The following is a 20,142-nucleotide window of genomic DNA, read 5'->3' on the forward strand; positions in this document are numbered from 1 at the left end:
CAGCCTTCTTACCTGTTCTGGCTGTCATCAAATCAACCACAGACTTGTCTTTCCTGGTCTTCATTTTCTTTGCAACACTTGGTTTTAAATGATGAACCAAGGTATCATCTTCCTCGTCTGAGCTTTCTTCTTCCAAATCAATTACCTTCTTAGCAGTGTCATCTTCCTTATCTGGGCTTTTTCCACTCATTAATTGCTATAAATTCTCATGGATACAAGTCCCCAATTTCCCTCTTAAACATTCAAATTGATTAGCATCCAAAGCCTTTGTAAATATGTCAGCTAATTGCATTTCAGTTGTAACATGCTCCAGTGCTATGATTTTCTCTTCCACAAGTTCTCTCATGAAGCGATGACAAATATCAATGTGCTTTGTCCTGCTGTGCTGAACAGGATTTTTGGAAATAGTTGTAGCACTCAGGTTGTCACAGTACACTGTCCTGACATCTTGAGAACAGCTACTTCCAACTGCTATGTATTCAGCTTGATATATAGCACAAACACCATTTTCATCTTTGAATACTTTCGAATGTGTAGGAGCAGGAGTCCTTGCACTCTTCATGCCAATCTTCTTAACATTGTTCTTGGCACATTTGCTTTGAGATAGAAAAATAGACTCTTCTATCTGCTTGACTTGTAGCCCAAGTCCAACAAAGCTCTTCTCAATCTTAGACTACATTTGTCTAACAACATGTTCTACCATTTGATCTGACCTCCCATCATACCGAATATTATCCACATCTATTTGAGTCACCATGAGCTTTTCTCTTTTATTTTTCACAGATAGGATCTTGTCAATACCACCCCTCTTGTAACCATTGTTAGTGAGGAACACTATGAGTCTCTCATACCAAGCCCTAGGAGCTTGCTTCAAACCATATAGGGTTTTCTTCAATATGTACACATGCCTTCTAGAATGTTCAACATATACTTCCTCTTTCAAGTAGTCATTTGAGATCACTTCCCTTGATCTAGTTGTGACCCTTTTACTTGGATCTCTTCGAATGAGATCTTTGGGATGATCCTTTTGAACTCTGATGGAGGGTCCCTTGTTGACTTTGTCAGGTTCAGCTTGAGGAGGTTCATTCACCTTGTCTGAGAGATCAGCTGGGGGATCATTCAGAGATGTCTTAACATCGTCTGAGACATCAGTCTGTTGGTCATCAACCACACCATTAATAGATTCCATCATTATTTTGATTCTGGAATTAAGGACTCTATATGCTCTGCTGTAGCCCAGAAATAATCTTTTGGAATCCATCTTCCTTCTTTGTTCACTTCTAATTTTGATAACTTGACTTTCCTTTTCTCCTTGAAGTTTTAGACAAAGATCTTTGAAGACTTCAAACACATCAGATTTGTTTCTTATAAAGTTGATCCAGGTGTATCTGGAGACGTCATCCACCACTACATATGCAAACTTCTTCCCACCAAGGCTTTCCACCTGCATGGGTCCCATCACCTCCATATGGAGGAGTTCCAAACCTTTGGAAGTGGAGTCATGTCTGATTTTCTGGTGTGACATCCTTGTCTGACATTTCCCACAGACTTTTCTTTCATCAATCTTCAAGTTGGGAATTCCTCTAACAGCTTCAACATATATAATCATCTTCATACCTTTAAGAAGCATATGGCTCAATCTTTGATGCCATGTCTTCACTCCTTCTTCTTTGACTAAGGTACCCTTTGAAGAACAACCAATTTGAGAACTCCACATGTAACAATTGTCTTTGGTCCTGACTTCTTTCATGATCACTTCACTTTCTTTGTTAGTAATCAGACATTCAGTTTTAGTGAAGTTAACATTTAGACCTTGGTCACATAGTTGACTGATGCTTATTAGATTTGCAGTCAACCCCTTAAAAAGTAGGACCTTGTCAAGTTCAGGAACTCCAAGACAATCAAGCTTGCCTATCCCCTTGATTTCACCCTTTGCTCCATCACCAAAGGTTACATAGCTTATGGCATGAGGATGAAGATCAGTTATCAGGTCTATGTTTCCAATCATGTGTCTGGAACAACCACTATCAAAATACCACTCTTTTTTGGTTGAGACTCTGAGGGGAATGTGAGCTATTAGACTTGTAACATTAGTCTTAGGAACCCATTGCTTCTTGTTGACAGGCCTGTGCTGTTTGGGTCTGGGTTGATAGTGAGTATGATGATGAATAGGGCTAGGATAACCATACAGCTTATAGCAGAAGGGCTTCAGGTGACCAAATTTCCCACAGTAATGGCATCTCCATCTTTGGTGTTTCCCTTTCTGTTGTCTTCTCTTCTGATGTTGTGACATATGATATGACATCACATGTTTGCTTTTACTATGGCTGCATTTAGGTTTGGCTTGAGGTTTGCAACCAGTGTAACTGCACTCAGGCTTAGATTCATTATACCCAATGCCAGATTTGTCTCTTGTTATTTTTCCAGTTTGGAGAATCTTGTCTAGGGAGTCAGATCCATTGTTTAACATTCTTACATACTTGTTCATCTCTTCTAGTTTAGAATTCAAGAACATAACTTCAGTTTTTAACTTGGAGATGATTTCCACATGGTCTGCCTTCTCATTCTCCAGCTGTACTATCTTCTGGCTTTCAACTTGTTGACTTTCATCTATCTTGGCCTTCAGAACCACTGCTTCTGTTTTTAATTTGGAGATGGTTTCCAAGTGTTCTACCTTCTCATTCTCAAGTTGAGTTATTTCCTTTTCCTGGCTTTCAACCTGTTTACACCATTCTACACTTTTGAGACACAACTTTCTGTAGGTAGTGGCCAACTCTTCAAAGGTTACTTCACCATCACTTGAGTCTTCATCAGAACCCCATCTTCCTGTCAATGCAGTCACAAGATTTACAGCTTCCTCTATTTCACTCTCATCAGACCAAGTGGCAGCAAGACTCATCTTCTGCTTCTTGAGGTAGGTTCCACATTCAGTCCTGATGTGACCATACCCATCACATTCATAGCATTGTACCTATTTTCCTTCTTTGGGCTTATCATCTGATCTTGCTTTTCTTCCAGCATTGTTGGATTTATTGATGTCAGATGAGATGTTCTTGACATTTGCCTTAGATCTTACATCCATCTTTTTCAACAGTTTGTTGAACTGTCTTCCCAGCATAGCTACTTCATTGGCCAAATCTTCATCACCATCCTGACTATTTTCCTCTTCTGTGTTTGACATGAAGGCCATGCTTTTAGTTTTCTTTTCAGAATCATCATTTAATCCCATATCAAATGTTTGGAGGGAACCAATTAGCTCATCAACCCTCATGTTGGAGATGTCTTGAGATTCTTCTATGGCAGTCACTTTCATAGCAAATCTTTTAGGGAGTGATCTGAGTATTTTCCTTACTAACTTTTCATCTGACATCTTTTCTCCCAAAGCTCCAGAGGCATTGGCGATTTCAAGGATACTCATGTGAAATTCATGATTATTTTCATCTTCTTTCATCCTTAAATTTTCAAACTTGGAGGTGAGCAGCTGTAGTCTAGACATCTTTACTCTAGAGGTGCCTTCATGAGTGGTCTTGAGAGTTTCCCAAGCATCTTTGGCCACTTCACAATTGTTTATCAACCTGAAGATGTTCTTGTCTACTCCATTGAATATGGCATTCAATGCTTTAGAATTTCCAAGGGCTAGATCATCCTCCTCCTTGGACCATTGTTCTTCAAGCTTCTTGTCAGTTGTGGCTGTCCCTTCCTTAGTAATTACTGGATGTACCCAGCCTGTTAACACAGCCTTCCAAGCCTTATTATCCAGAGATTTTAAGAAAGTTGCCATACGAGGTTTCCAATAGTCATAGTTAGATCCATCCAAAATTGGTGGCCTGTGAACAGATCCTCCATCTCTCTCCATTGTACCAGAAATTATTGTCCCTAGATCTCACCCAGAAACAGAGCAGGATGCCTGCTCTGATACCAATTGTAATTCTGGTATCAGATATGAGATGTCGAAGGTAATGTCACGACACTAATATCTGAGTGATTCAAACAGAATAGAGATAGAGAATAGTAATACAAGAGACACAAGCAATTGTTAACCCAGTTCGGTCCAACTCACCTACATCTGGGGGCTACCAAGCCAGGAAGAAAATCCGCTATAATAGAATTAGTTCAAAGACTCTCCGTACACTTCAACAAGTTACAGTCTTTCTCACCTAATCTCTACCCGTGCAATTTCTACCTAAGCACTCTTAGATATGAGAACCCACTCACTTCCCTACAATCACACACCAGTGATTTTAAACAACAATCCCTTGTGAAAAGAAAATACTTTTCAATTACACACTCTTGATTTTACTTCATAGTTTCAATCAAGAAGACACACACTCTTGCTTAACAGCTTTAGAGTGACAAATTACAACCACAAATCAGTCCAATTCAATCATCAATGGATAACTTGAATGACCTATAAGTCTTACGACTAAACAGACACAAACCCTAGCTCTCACTATGTATTTCGCTCAGTCTTGGTTGTGTGTTCAAACAGGTTTTCTAAGTCCCTTTTTATAGAAGCTTTCAGCCGGGCTTGGACATCTTGAAAACCCTAAATCTATTTTCCAATCAAATCTTTTTATAACAGCTGTTTAGATCTCCTTGGAAAAAAGTAAATCTGGTTGTAATCCATGATTGAATGCGCCAGCTAGCCATATCTTCAATCATCCAAAGATTGCCATTAATTGTGCAATCACAAAACACCAGACATTCATATTGAATGTTCTGTGTACATGATGTCATGACATCGGGTCTGACATCCTGGAAAAATCCTGCATAATCCAATAATTCCTTTTATAACTTCCAGCAGGTACAGCCATATCAGATGTCATGACATTGTGTATGTCATCTGAAACAATCCTGCATGAACATGTCTTTCATTTAAGCTCCAGCAGGTACAACCAATATCAGAAGCCATGGCACTATATGTGGCATTCTGAAACAATCCTGCATGCACATGTTCTTGAACTCCAGCAGGTACATAGGATATCTCATGTTAAGACATCACACATAACATCTTGTGAACACTCTTTAGTTTGCTGCCAAAACTTAGAATCAACACCTTCCAACAACAGATCTTGATGTCAACACTTCTCCACATACCTTCATTTGATTCACCAATTTCGTAACCTTGATGAAGAAATCCATTCATATGTTCTTTTGTGAGTTTGTAAGCTCACATTCTCCGCGCCTCCAAACGATTTCTCTAGAATTTCCCATGCTTCTTTCGCTAACCCTGCATCACTAACCTTTTCAAAGTCATGTGCATCAACACATTGATGGATTATAAAGAGAGATTTATAATCTTTCTTCTTCAATTTTTTATGTGCAGTCTTTTCTTGATCTGTTGCGTCTTCTGCAAGTGTTGTTACTCCTTCCTTCGCAAGATCCCAAAGATCTTAATAATAGAACACAACCTTTATCTGCTTGCACAAATTCTCATAATTGTTATTCTTGAAAATGGGAAGATTTGCTGGAAAATGTACGTTTGGATGATTCGTTTCCATGGTGACTTTCTTCTCACAAACCGATAAAACCAGAGCTCTTGTTACCAGATGTTGGAAATCCCCCACAAACTATGGAGTATTACAATCAATCTTGATGAACAAGATTGTTATCACCCCCACAATAACAATGAAAAGAGAAGAACAATGGAGAAAGAAAGTAAGTAAAGAAAGATGAAGAAGAAGAAGAATTAAAATTCTGCAGAGTTTCTCTCTGTCTATAAACTGTGGAAAACTTCTTATTCACTTTGCAACTGCAAAATACTGTGAATTACAGTGTTATGAATACTCTATTCACTTCATTATAAAAATAAGGATTACTCCCTCTATTTATAAGTTTAGGTTAACTTGGACCCCAAGGAAAAACCCAAAACTATAAAAGCCCAAAATAACTAACACTACTAGAATAAGCCTAAGTCGAAATCTTGTGCGAAGCAACAAGCTTCGACACTTCGACATACTAACACAACTCAACACCCTAGGTGATTAGACACTTCATTGTTCAGTCGAACAACCTGCTTCTACACAAGGAATTACAATTCAACAAATATTTTGATCATGGAGAGTGGCGTCAGGTTGATTCTTGCTCCCAAATTACAAAGAGCTCTCTCAATTTTTAAGATAAATGTGAGCTTCCTTAAAATGATTTTAGGTTGAAAGCATAGAAAAAAGAATCAACTCCCAAAAAACACAACAACAAAAAATTAGCCAAAGACCTACAAGCGAAAATGAAATCAAATTCACTCGATAAATTTGAGCTTGACCAATAAAACAATGGTCAAATGCATAACAAAAAAACAAGAGCAATTTGCCGGGGTGAATCTAAGTTCAGACAACGGGTATGAATCTTTGAATAAAAAAAAGTTTAAAATAACTTATACCATTTAAAAAAATTCCATAAAAAATATTTTTGAAAGTTTAAAAAAACATATCGTTTTTTTAACTAGCAAACACACTTGAAGTTTAATCAAGCAAAAAAGTTAATATTAATATGATTAAATTAAAGAAAATGTTAATAAATTATGATTTAATATAAAATATAAAATTTAATATAATAAAAATAGTAATATAAAATTTATTTATCATTATTGTAAGACCCCAATTTTGACCTTAAGATCCCTCGTGCAATTTCATCATAAGCATTAGCATTGGGATCATGCCTTGACATCCTCCTTACCCATTTTCATTGAGTTTGTTTTGGGAGAGATCAGAAGCACTATGTGATTGTATTATACTTGTATATTATCATTTTACTAACCAAAATACCAAAAAAATGTCTTTGTATTTGCCTAGCTCTTTTGCAGGTAGGGCATGATCTCCATTGATTCACCAAGTTCATATCTAGGGTTTGAGACCCTCATGACAAAGAGCACAACCATGAATTGATCCAAGAATGGTCACAAGCATAATATATGAGTCCCAATGATCTCTACATGTTATATTGATCAAGTGTTCTTCAAGAGTTTGAGGGTGATTTGCCTTGGAAACCCTAGTTTGACTGGGTATCTTGAGTAACTTCTCCAACAAGCTATCTCCCCAATTGATCAAATTTATAAAGTGACACTTCAAAATTCACCATCTTATGCATATATGATCTACCATAAGCCTAGAAAGTCAAGAGAAATGAAGATTAGCAAGTTGGTTGATGGTGATTGGCCAGATGAATTCATCTGATCAAAACTGGGTCTCCCTAGACCCTATCTCCTACATTTTTCACCATATGAAAATGATTCCAAGATAAAACTTACTACAAGTGACATTAAAAACAACTTTCATGTTGATACCTAGAGCTAATTTTGCTTGGAAAGTCATTTTCTATGTTGAAACATTATAGGTCATTTTGTATAAACCCTAATTTGAAAGTCAATTTCCCAAGGCCATAACTTGCTCAATTTTTATCATATGAAAGATTTCCAAGTTTCACAATCAAATTCAAGATATCTACTTCAACTTTGATGTTTGGAGTGAGATCTAATTCAACTTTTATGAGCATGTGATATGAGGCTACATTATAGGTCACTTTTGACCTATACCATTGAACAAGTGATTTTTCCAAACTTCAAAAAAAATGCATAACTCTATCATTTCAAATCCAAATGACATGAAATTGGTGACCATTTTTAAGGTATTTAAAATATCTACAACTTTAATGAAGATGCCTTTCTCATTTAAAGCTCACATAAAAAGTTAAGCAAGGTGGAATATTGAGATATATGGCTTGACACTTAGAATTTTTTTTGATATGTTGAAATTTCCAAACTTACACCTCAAAATTCATCATGTTCCAAGATCCAAATGAAAAAATGTTGAACATAAAAGTTGTTCCTCTTGATCTAACTTTTCCAAAAAGTCCAATTTCATCCATTTTGGACAAGAATTGAATAGGCTGCGCATGGCTTGAACATTGCATCATCATTTGGCAAAGATCAAACTTCAAGTTTCCATGTACACTTGCCTTGCAATCCAAGTTGATTTAAGACTCTCTCACACTCATTTGTGGACCTAAAGCAATGATATCATGGGCCTGTACACGCCCATGCACCCATGCATCATCCATTGTCAATTTTGGAAAGTCATTTGGAAGGTGCAATTATCACTTGATCCAGCTATAAGTAGAGCTCCATATGCTCAGAATTCAACATACATTTGCGCCAGCTTTGATCCTAGACCCCTAACCCTTCCATTTGAGAGGATAATCCTGAGAATTTCATCTTGAAATTGAGTTTGAATCTCACTGTTCTGAGATTCAAAACTCCAGGGATCCAAGACCTTTTGTGCGTTTCATTCTACTTCTGCAAGCATTCTGAGTGAGATCAAGCAGGAGCCAAGGCAAGAACAGTTGAATCCAGACCTGCATTGAAGGTATTTTCCAGAAAATTTCATCTCTTCGATTCTCTCTCAATCTTGCTCAATTCTCTTGATTCTTTGGTTGTCTAAAGTCCTACCAATGTAGGCAAGAAGATTGAGTTGCTTAGAGGTCAAATCGAAGAAACTCAGTTGACATACCTCAAAATTCAACTCCTCATATCTTTCTATATGTGAGGAGTTAGTTAAAATTGAGGTCAGATTCATACTCTACGCCATTTTTTCTTTCAGATCATGTCCTCCTTTTTCATTTTTTTGATGGTGATGAGTGAACCAGTCCAGCCAGGGTCACCGGAGAAGATGACCGGCCTTTGGACGCCGGTGATGTGTTGGCACGGTTCAGAGCCATTGATCTCTTTTAAATTGTTTTAATCTCGTGCGTTGTTTTTAATTACCATGCCTGTGTCGCGTTGACTCAAGTCCACCATGGAACGCACGTTGGTGGCTATTTGATCTGCCACCTCAATTAATGAGGGAGATCAAGTGGTCCACGTTTTTTCTGATTATTTGAATTTCATTTTAATTGCTTTATTTTCATTAATTCATATTAATTTTAATATTGATCAAAAAAATATGAGAGTTTCACAAAAAAAAATCAAATAATTTCCTCTTTCATATTCTGAATTAAAATTATTTTTTGGATCATTATTAATATTTTTTATGGTTTAATTAATTTTGCATTTGTTTTTAATTGTTTAAAAATATTTTTAAGTCTTCAAAAATTATGAAATTTTTTCTCCAAGGTCCTTTGACCTTGTTTGACCTATGATAAATCTCATGACCATTTATTTGGTGTTTTGATGAGGTTTTAGGAATTTGACAAACCATATTTAATTTAAATGTATTATTTTAGTATTTTTAATTTGAATAAATGTCAAATAATTTTGTTGACCAATTGTAATGACTTGATTGTGTTTGACTCTTGTTGTTAGGCCTTGATCAAGGTTGATTTGACTTTGTCAAGTTAATATCATTGGATTTAGGGGATTGATGGAATGTACATTCCATCTCCCAAAATGAATGGATGATATTAATTTGATAAAAGTCCTCCTTTGATCAATTTGTGTTTTGATCCATTCCCCTCCCACTTTATCTCATTCCCTTTCTTTATGCATTCATCTCATTTGGCCTATGATATCTCAAAGTCCTAAAGCTAGTTGATTGAAAAATTAAGATGAGTATGGATGAGATTAGGCCACACCTTTTGCATATTCTTTTTGTGTGTGGTATGTTTCATGAGCATAGTCCATAATACTATGTCTCTAACATGCATTAACACCAAAATTCTATTGTCCGACCTCAAGTAGTTGTGACTTATACATAAGTCCAATAACGATTGCTTAACATAGCGCTAAATTTGTGACATAAAAGGCATAACATTCTAGTTAGTGAGATTGTAAGTCTCCCATCTTTCATGGTATTGTGCGGAAACTTGGCATTTTTTCCTTCCTTTGGAAGATGTCTTGGCTCAAGGATTCATGTTTGTGATAAGTGGGTTGAGTGTTCTCCAAAGAATGTCTAAAAAATGAAAAGCAAAAGCAAAACAATACTAACTTCTAACCTATTAACTACTAACTTTTAATTTCAAGCCATTTACTTTAATGTCATTTAATTCTAGCTTTTATACATTTGTCATTGTTCATATCATTCTAATTGTTTATGTTAATGTAATTTTCACTTTGTCCACTTGGACCATATTGTGTGATATATTTTATTTGTGTATATTTTGCTTGTTTGTATGGTCTTTGGCCATTAATGTACATAATAACAACAAAAATCCTAAAAAACTTTTGTGTGGACTGTTGGCTTGATCCTGGACAAATGGACTTAGAACTTAGGTAACATTCCTATGCTAAAGGACTTGGCCAATGTCAACTTGTTGAGAAACCAAGTGCTTGCAATTTGAAACTTCATCTGATACATCATTCAAGATCCCTTTGAGTTCATCTGCAACATGATCATTGTGAAGCTATTATTTTGAACCTGTGACTTGTAGAATTCATCTGTTACATGGGTTAATTTTGAAGAAGATCATGGAATGGATAAGCTTGGATGTGGCTATCTTTATTTGATGCCTTTCTCTTCAAGATAATATAATTGTGCATTTGTGTGTTGCTTGATTCTAAAAGTCCAAGGGAATTCTGGGTTTCTATTGACATTCTTGTCTATTGGATTGCTACCCATTTGGTCAGATCTTTTCAACTCTCAACTTTTAATTTTGTGCATAGGATTAGTCCCTTCATCTTCTCCCAATTTCTTTAATTTCAAAATCTCTCTCTCTCCCTTTTTCAAAATCTTCTTTGATTGAATTTATTTGGTTCTAAAACTTTGACCACTTGACAGAAAGATAGAAACTTTGGCCTTATGCCATTGCATTTTTTAAAACTTTTCTTTCTTAAATCAAACTTGTAAATAAACGTAACCATACTTGACTTAAACTTTCAAAAATCCAAAAAGAACTAACTCATTCAAACCATTTTCAGGCCTTTGTGCCTTTCAAACTTAATTTTTGTTAAAAGCAACGCAACCACTTTGAAATTTGTATCACGAACTACGAGATTTTGATCCCTCATTTTTATGTTGGTACGTAGGCACAAGACCGAAGGTCTTGCCAAACACAAAAATATAATTAATGAATTCTTTTCTCACCCTCTATTCTATTTGTTTGTAAACATCATTTTGTACCAAATACATATGCACACAAAAAGGACTCCCTGGGAGTACCTAGGACACTTTTGGTGCTAACACCTTCCCTCTGTGTAACCAACCCCCTTACCTGTAATCTCTAACATTTTATTAGTTTTGATTTAAAAACTTCTTACTTTTGGGTTTTGTTCGTACTTTTTCCCTTTTTCCCTTGGAAATAATAAAAGCGCGGTGGCTGTAACACCCCGATTAAAATAAGAGAATTATTTAATTGAGTTAATATTATTTTATTAATTTAATTAAATAAAGTTGAATTATTGGATTATTTTTATTATTACTATAGATGTTATTTATTTTAATAATAATTAAATAAATAAAATAAATGGAATATGAAGAGTGGAAGGGTAAAAGTGGAAATTGGATAAAAGAGGCCAAAGTGAGGACTCAGGTTGTTTTCACGTGTTTTGCCTCAGAGTCAGAGAAAGGGGGGAGAAACGCTGAAGAGAAAGAGAAGGAAGAGGAAAAGGCCAAAGATTGCTCAGAGCTTCCTTCAATCCAAAGAGGTAAGGGGTCTGAACCTTATTAAACAATAATATGCTGAAAATGGTGAAATATTGGATGAACGAAAATGGGGATTTTAATCAAAGGAATTCGTAGAAATTATATGCAATGATGTTAGGATTTGTGAAATCGAATAGGGGACTATTTGTATTAGATGATATGAGTGATTTTGTGTGAAATTTGGACTGTGGAAGGATGAATTTGGATAGATCTCGTAGCAGAAAAAGCCATTGCAGATCTGGAAATCTGGTTTCTGGTCATACGCGTATGGCACTAGGCAATACGCGTATGAGATTGCTGGTACGCGTATGGCACTAGGCAATACGCGTATGGATGAGGAAGATGATGTTTTGAACGTGTTTTGGTCTCTGTTGGTACGCGTATGGAAATGTGATACGCGTAGCATACGCGTATGGACATGGGCAATACGCGTATGAATTTGGTCAGGCGTGGGTAATACGCGTATGAGCATAGGCAATACGCGTATGGGCAGACTTGTGGTCTTTCCTGGGCTGTTGTTGTGCAGTTTTTGGTTGTTTAGGCTGAGCGAGGTAACTTAGCTGATGCATGGTATACGAGGGATCATTTCCCGTTGCTTTGAGTGGTATAGATATTAGTAGAGTGTGATAATACTGTGTTTGATTATGTGGCATGATGTGATATGCTTTTGTGATAGAATGTGTTAATGATGATGATAACATGACTATATGATGCTGTTGTTGCTATGTTGATTATGATGCATGCTTGGTGTGCATGCATTCATGAAAGGCCGATGCCTAGTGATGAACGGACTGAGTTCCAATGATGTTGTTGACTCCGGGCTTGTTGAGGGGCTTGGTTCCTTGCGGGGAACTCGGATTCTATGGTGGTGAATCTGGGAGTGGTGATCCTGTAGTTGGTCACAAAATGGGTATACCGAGTCGTGTTGAGTCATGCATGGGTGTGTGCATTGCATTTGATATGTTGTTTTGTTGATGTTCATGACTATGTTGATTATGATGATTATGATGAGCTGTGTTGGCATATGTGAAATATATTTATGTTTATATTTCTGTCGTTATATTATTATTTAATAATGTAATTCTCACCCCTTCTGCATGTGTTTATGTTCATCTATGATGAGCAATGTGCAGATAAAGAGGAGTAGCTATTGTTGAGGTTTGAAGAATAAGTGTAGAGTTATTCTACAGAGTCGAGTCAAATGCTCTGGTCATGTGACACCGGGGTTATGGGATTCGATAGATAATTGATTATTATTTACGTTGTTTATGATGACTAACATGTTGAGATGTTTTGTTGAGATGATGTTGAACCATTATTATGAATTGTTATATGATGAATGATAATATTAATATTGTTGTCCGCTGCGAAGTTTTAATAAAATAAATAATATGTTTTATGTTGTGATGCGATAATTGTTATGTTGTAAGAAATGTACACTCTTCTACATGTTGTACTCTGATAATCTATTTAAATATGTCGTTTGGGTAGAAGGGTGTTACATTAGTGGTATCAGAACATGGTCAGTCCAGTCGAGTCATAATGTGATGTTTTCCCTGTTGGTCGATTAGTGTAAATGACACTGTCGATATTTAACGGTTGTAGTTGTGTCGTGCAGAGTATGGCTGGAGAAAATGACCGTGCGATTGCTGAGGCTTTGGCTGCTATGGCGCAGGCTATGCAGGCGCAGCAGAATCCGCCGGTCGACGAGTTTAGGAATTTGGGAAGGTTTCTGAAGAATAACCCTCCTACATTCAAGGGGCGCTATGATCCAGATGGTGCTCAGATTTGGCTGAAGGAAATTGAGAAGATTTTCCGGGTGATGACGTGTACTGAAGCACAGAAGGTGCAGTTTGGTACGCATATGTTATCTGAAGAGGCTGAAAACTGGTGGGATAACACTCGACAGAGGATTGAAGTACCAGGTGCTGAGATGACTTGGGAAAGGTTCAAGACGGCCTTTCTGGAGAAATATTTTCCTGCTGATGTGCGATGTAAGAAGGAGATGGAATTTCTGGGACTGAAGCAGGGTAACATGTCTGTTGCTGATTATGCTTCGAAGTTTGAGGAGCTGGTACAGTATTGTCCTCATTATAATAATGTTGATGCTGAGGAATCCAAGTGTGTCAAGTTTGAGAATGGGTTGCGTCCCGAGATCAAACAGGGCATTGGTTACCAGGAGATTCGTAGGTTTCCTACACTGGTTAACAAGTGCAGGATATTTGATGAAGATAGCAAGGCTAGGACTGCTCACTACAAGAGTCTTAGTGAGAAGAAGAATAAGGATCGTGGTAGTCCTTATGCATCTCCGAATGGTAAAGGTAAGCAAAAAGTGGTAGATGCGAAGAAGCCAAGTGGGGGAGGATCTCCCATAGCTGGTAAATGTTTCAAGTGTGGCGAGCCAGGCCACCGTGCTGATAGCTGTGCCAAGAAAGTGCTGAGATGTTTCCGATGCGGTCAGGCTGGTCATAGAGTTACGGAATGTAAGGATGCTGGTCCGACATGTTTTAATTGTGGCGAGAAAGGCCATATCAGTTCGCAGTGCTCGAAACCGAAGAAGGCGGCTACTGTAGCTCATACTACTGGTAGGGTGTTTGCTCTGAGTGGGGCTGAAGCTCCTAAAGAAGATAATCTGATTAAAGGTACTTGCTTGATTAATAATGTTGAATTGCTTGCTATTGTTGACACTGGTGCTACCCATTCGTTTATTTCGTATGAGTGTGCGACCAGGATTGGTGTGATTATGTCGTCCCTAGGCGGAAGTATGGTGATAGATACTCCTGCTAATGGTTCTGTGAAGACTTCTGTGGTCTGTCGAGGTTGTCAGTTGACGATCTTTGAGAGAGAGTTCGTGGTTGATTTGGTGTGCTTACCCTTGCACCAAATTGATATTATTCTGGGAATGAATTGGCTAGAATTCTATGGCGTGTTTATCAACTGCTATAGGAAGACGGTGCGATTTTCTGAAGTTGGTGAGAATGATGAGGCAAGATTTCTATCTGCTAAGCAGGTGGGGGATTTTGTGAAAGATGAAGCTCAGATATTCGCTTTATTTGCGTCTCTGCAAGCGGATAAGAAAGTGGTGGGTGTAGATTTGCCTGTTGTCTGTGAATTTCAAGATGTGTTTCCGGAGGATGTAAGTGAATTACCTCCAGAACGTGAAGTCGAATTTGCCATTGACTTAGTACCAGGTACGAGTCCAGTGTCGATGTCTCCTTATAGAATGTCGGCAACTGAATTAGTTGAATTGAAGAAGCAACTTGAAGAATTGCTTGAGAAGAAGTTTGTGCGTCCAAGTGTTTCTCCTTGGGGTGCACCAGTATTGTTAGTGAAGAAGAAAGAAGGTACGATGAGGTTGTGTGTCGATTACCGGCAGTTGAATAAGGTGACTATCAAGAATCGGTATCCATTGCCGAGGATTGATGATTTGATGGACCAGTTGGTTGGAGCCCATGTTTTCAGTAAGATTGATTTGCGGTCGGGTTATCATCAGATCCGAGTGAAGTCAGACGATATTGCGAAGACTGCTTTCCGTACGAGGTATGGTCACTATGAATACACTGTGATGCCGTTCGGTGTATCTAATGCTCCAGGTGTGTTTATGGAATATATGAATCGTATATTTCATCCGTACCTTGATAATTTTGTTGTGGTGTTCATAGATGATATATTGATATATTCTAAGACGGAAGAAGAGCATGCAGGACATCTGAGAATTGTTTTGCAGGTGTTAAGAGAAAAGAAATTATATGCAAAGTTATCTAAATGTGAGTTCTGGTGGAAGGAAGTGAGTTTCCTTTGCCATGTGATTTCGAGTGGTGGGATTTCTGTTGATCCTGCTAAAGTTGATGCCGTATTACAGTGGGAGACTCCGAAGTCTGCTACTGAGATACGCAGTTTTCTGGGGTTAGCTGGTTATTATCGCAGATTTATTGAGGGCTTCTCTAGGTTGGCATTGCCGTTGACGCAGTTGACTAAGAAGGGTCAAGTGTATGTGTGGGATGCAGCTTGTGAAGCGAGTTTTGTTGAGTTGAAGAGGCGGTTGACCAGTGCTCCAGTGTTGATCTTGCCTAATCCTGGTGAGTCCTTCGTTGTTTATAGTGATGCTTCTTTGATGGGTCTTGGTGGTGTTTTGATGCAGAATGGTAAAGTTGTAGCTTATGCTTCTAGACAGTTGAAAGTTCATGAGAGGAATTATCCTACGCATGATCTAGAACTTGCAGCTGTTGTATTTGTGTTGAAAATGTGGAGGCATTATCTGTATGGTTCCAGATTCGAAGTGTTCAGTGATCACAAGAGTCTGAAGTATCTGTTTGATCAGAAAGAGTTAAATATGAGGCAGAGAAGGTGGTTAGAATTACTGAAGGATTTTGACTTTGAATTGAGTTATCATCCCGGTAAGGCTAATGTAGTTGCAGATGCGCTGAGTAGAAAGTCTCTACATATGTCTATGATGATGGTTCGGGAGCTTGAGTTAATTGAACAGTTCCGTGATATGAGTTTGGGTTGTGAAGTTTCCGCTGATAGTGTAAAGTTGGGTATGCTGAAGTTGACTAGTGGAATTCTGGAAGATATTCGGAATGGTCAGCAAGTTGATGTCGCTCTAGTTGATCATATTACTATGGTTAACCAGGGTAATGGTGGTAATTTTGAGATTGATGAGAATGGCATCCTGCGATTTAAAGGTAGAGTTTGTGTTCCTGAGGTGTCTGAATTGAAAAAGAGTATTCTTGAAGAGGGCCATAGGAGTGGATTGAGTATCCATCCAGGTGCAACTAAAATGTATCAAGATTTGAAGAAGTTGTTTTGGTGGGCTGGTATGAAAAGAGATGTTGCTAAGTTTGTGTATGCCTGTTTGACTTGTCAGAAGTCAAAGATTGAACATCAGAAACCGGCAGGTATGATGCAACCTTTGAAGATTCCTGAATGGAAGTGGGATAGCATTTCCATGGATTTTGTGACGGGATTGCCGAGGACGGTGAAAGGTAATGATTCTATTTGGGTGATTGTGGATCGATTGACTAAGTCGGCGCATTTCTTGCCAATGAAGATTAATCACTCTTTAGAGAAGTTGGCAGAGTTGTATATTGAGGAGATAGTGAGGCTGCATGGTATTCCATCCAGTATTGTGTCTGATAGAGATCCCAGATTTACTTCTAGATTTTGGGAAAGTTTGCAGAAAGCGTTGGGAACTAAGTTGAGGTTGAGTTCAGCTTATCATCCTCAGACTGATGGTCAGACCGAAAGAACTATCCAATCCTTGGAGGATTTGTTGAGAGCTTGTGTGTTGGAGCAGAGTGGTTCTTGGGATAGTTATTTGCCGTTGGTGGAGTTTACTTATAATAATAGTTTTCATGCTAGTATCGGTATGGCTCCATATGAAGCATTGTATGGTAGGAGGTGTAGAACTCCATTGTGTTGGTATAAATTAGGTGAGAGTGTTGTACTCGGACCTGAGATTGTGCAGCAGACGACTGAAAGGGTTAAGATGATTCAGGAGAAAATGAAGATTTCTCAGAGTCGTCAGAAGAGTTATCATGATAACAGGAGAAAGGCACTTGAGTTCCAAGAGGGAGATCATGTGTTCTTGAGAGTTACTCCGACGACAGGTGTGGGTAGAGCTTTAAAGTCTAAAAAGCTTACTCCGAGGTTTGTGGGTCCGTATCAGATTTTGAAGAGGGTTGGGGAAGTGGCGTATCGGATAGCTTTACCGCCGTCGCTTTCTAATCTGCATGATGTGTTTCATGTATCTCAGTTGAGAAAATATATTGCGGATCCTTCGCATGTTGTTCAGTTGGATGATATCCAGGTGAGGGATAATTTGACCGTTGAGGTGTTGCCAATTCGGATAGATGACCGAGAAGAGAAGACCCTGAGAGGTAAGAAGATTGCTCTAGTGAAAGTTGTTTGGGAAGGTCCAGCTGGTGAGAGCTTGACTTGGGAGCGTGAAGATCAGATGAAGGAGTCGTATCCGACTCTATTTGCTTGAGGTATGTTTTCGAGGACGAAAACTCTTTTAGTGGGGGAGAGTTGTAACACCCCGATTAAAATAAGAGAATTATTTAATTGAGTTAATATTATTTTATTAATTTAATTAAATAAAGTTGAATTATTGGATTATTTTTATTATTACTATAGATGTTATTTATTTTAATAATAATTAAATAAATAAAATAAATGGAATATGAAGAGTGGAAGGGTAAAAGTGGAAATTGGATAAAAGAGGCCAAAGTGAGGACTCAGGTTGTTTTCACGTGTTTTGCCTCAGAGTCAGAGAAAGGGGGGAGAAACGCTGAAGAGAAAGAGAAGGAAGAGGAAAAGGCCAAAGATTGCTCAGAGCTTCCTTCAATCCAAAGAGGTAAGGGGTCTGAACCTTATTAAACAATAATATGCTGAAAATGGTGAAATATTGGATGAACGAAAATGGGGATTTTAATCAAAGGAATTCGTAGAAATTATATGCAATGATGTTAGGATTTGTGAAATCGAATAGGGGACTATTTGTATTAGATGATATGAGTGATTTTGTGTGAAATTTGGACTGTGGAAGGATGAATTTGGATAGATCTCGTAGCAGAAAAAGCCATTGCAGATCTGGAAATCTGGTTTCTGGTCATACGCGTATGGCACTAGGCAATACGCGTATGAGATTGCTGGTACGCGTATGGCACTAGGCAATACGCGTATGGATGAGGAAGATGATGTTTTGAACGTGTTTTGGTCTCTGTTGGTACGCGTATGGGAATGTGATACGCGTAGCATACGCGTATGGACATGGGCAATACGCGTATGAATTTGGTCAGGCGTGGGTAATACGCGTATGAGCATAGGCAATACGCGTATGGGCAGACTTGTGGTCTTTCCTGGGCTGTTGTTGTGCAGTTTTTGGTTGTTTAGGCTGAGCGAGGTAACTTAGCTGATGCATGGTATACGAGGGATCATTTCCCGTTGCTTTGAGTGGTATAGATATTAGTAGAGTGTGATAATACTGTGTTTGATTATGTGGCATGATGTGATATGCTTTTGTGATAGAATGTGTTAATGATGATGATAACATGACTATATAATGCTGTTGTTGCTATGTTGATTATGATGCATGCTTGGTGTGCATGCATTCATGAAAGGCCGATGCCTAGTGATGAACGGACTGAGTTCCAATGATGTTGTTGACTCCGGGCTTGTTGAGGGGCTTGGTTCCTTGCGGGGAACTCGGATTCTATGGTGGTGAATCTGGGAGTGGTGATCCTGTAGTTGGTCACAAAATGGGTATACCGAGTCGTGTTGAGTCATGCATGGGTGTGTGCATTGCATTTGATATGTTGTTTTGTTGATGTTCATGACTATGTTGATTATGATGATTATGATGAGCTGTGTTGGCATATGTGAAATATATTTATGTTTATATTTCTGTCGTTATATTATTATTTAATAATGTAATTCTCACCCCTTCTGCATGTGTTTATGTTCATCTATGATGAGCAATGTGCAGATAAAGAGGAGTAGCTATTGTTGAGGTTTGAAGAATAAGTGTAGAGTTATTCTACAGAGTCGAGTCAAATGCTCTGGTCATGTGACACCGGGGTTATGGGATTCGATAGATAATTGATTATTATTTACGTTGTTTATGATGACTAACATGTTGAGATGTTTTGTTGAGATGATGTTGAACCATTATTATGAATTATTATATGATGAATGATAATATTAATATTGTTGTCCGCTGCGAAGTTTTAATAAAATAAATAATATGTTTTATGTTGTGATGCGATAATTGTTATGTTGTAAGAAATGTACACTCTTCTACATGTTGTACTCTGATAATCTATTTAAATATGTCGTTTGGGTAGAAGGGTGTTACAGTGGCGACTCTTGTTATTTGATCTCTAACTTATTCTTACTTTTGTGTATTTTTTAATATAAAAAGAAAAGTATAATGTTATCTCAACTTCAAATGTTATATCGTATTTCATGATCAGTGTTACTTTTCATCGAGTCTACTAAGAAAAAAAGTAAGATACTAGACTTAAATAGTTTTTTGGTCCTTGTAATATATATTTTTTCGTCTGAGTCCTCATGTCTCACTATTGTGTTGGTTTTAGTCCCTAAAAGTAAAATCCACAGAAAAATTCGAAGGAAAATCCACAAGAAACTTGCGGATTTTGACTTTAGGGACTAAAACCAACACAAAAAGTGAGATATAGGGACTTAGATCAAAAAAAAAATTACAGGAACTAAAACCAAAAACTCGTTAACTTACAGAACTAACATACTATTTTAGTCAAAATACTATTATGATATTGCAACTCCATGGATATAAGCTATGAACATGGAGAGAAGAGGAATAGAAAAGCAGAAAAGTATAGTGAAACCTCTTGCATTGATCATGTTCACATTTAGTATATATATACAACATGAAGCTATTGTAGAAGTATCTTGTAGTGCAAGCAACTAATCTAGCTAACTGTGCCAACTAATCTAACTAACTATGCCAGTTGTCACACATAGATATAACTAATTCTGAATAGTTGGAAAGCTATTATGAGTCAGTTGTATTAGTTAATAGCCTCCAACA

Source organism: Lathyrus oleraceus, chromosome 5, assembly GCF_024323335.1.
Source record: "Lathyrus oleraceus cultivar Zhongwan6 chromosome 5, CAAS_Psat_ZW6_1.0, whole genome shotgun sequence".
Lineage (NCBI taxonomy): Eukaryota > Viridiplantae > Streptophyta > Magnoliopsida > Fabales > Fabaceae > Lathyrus > Lathyrus oleraceus.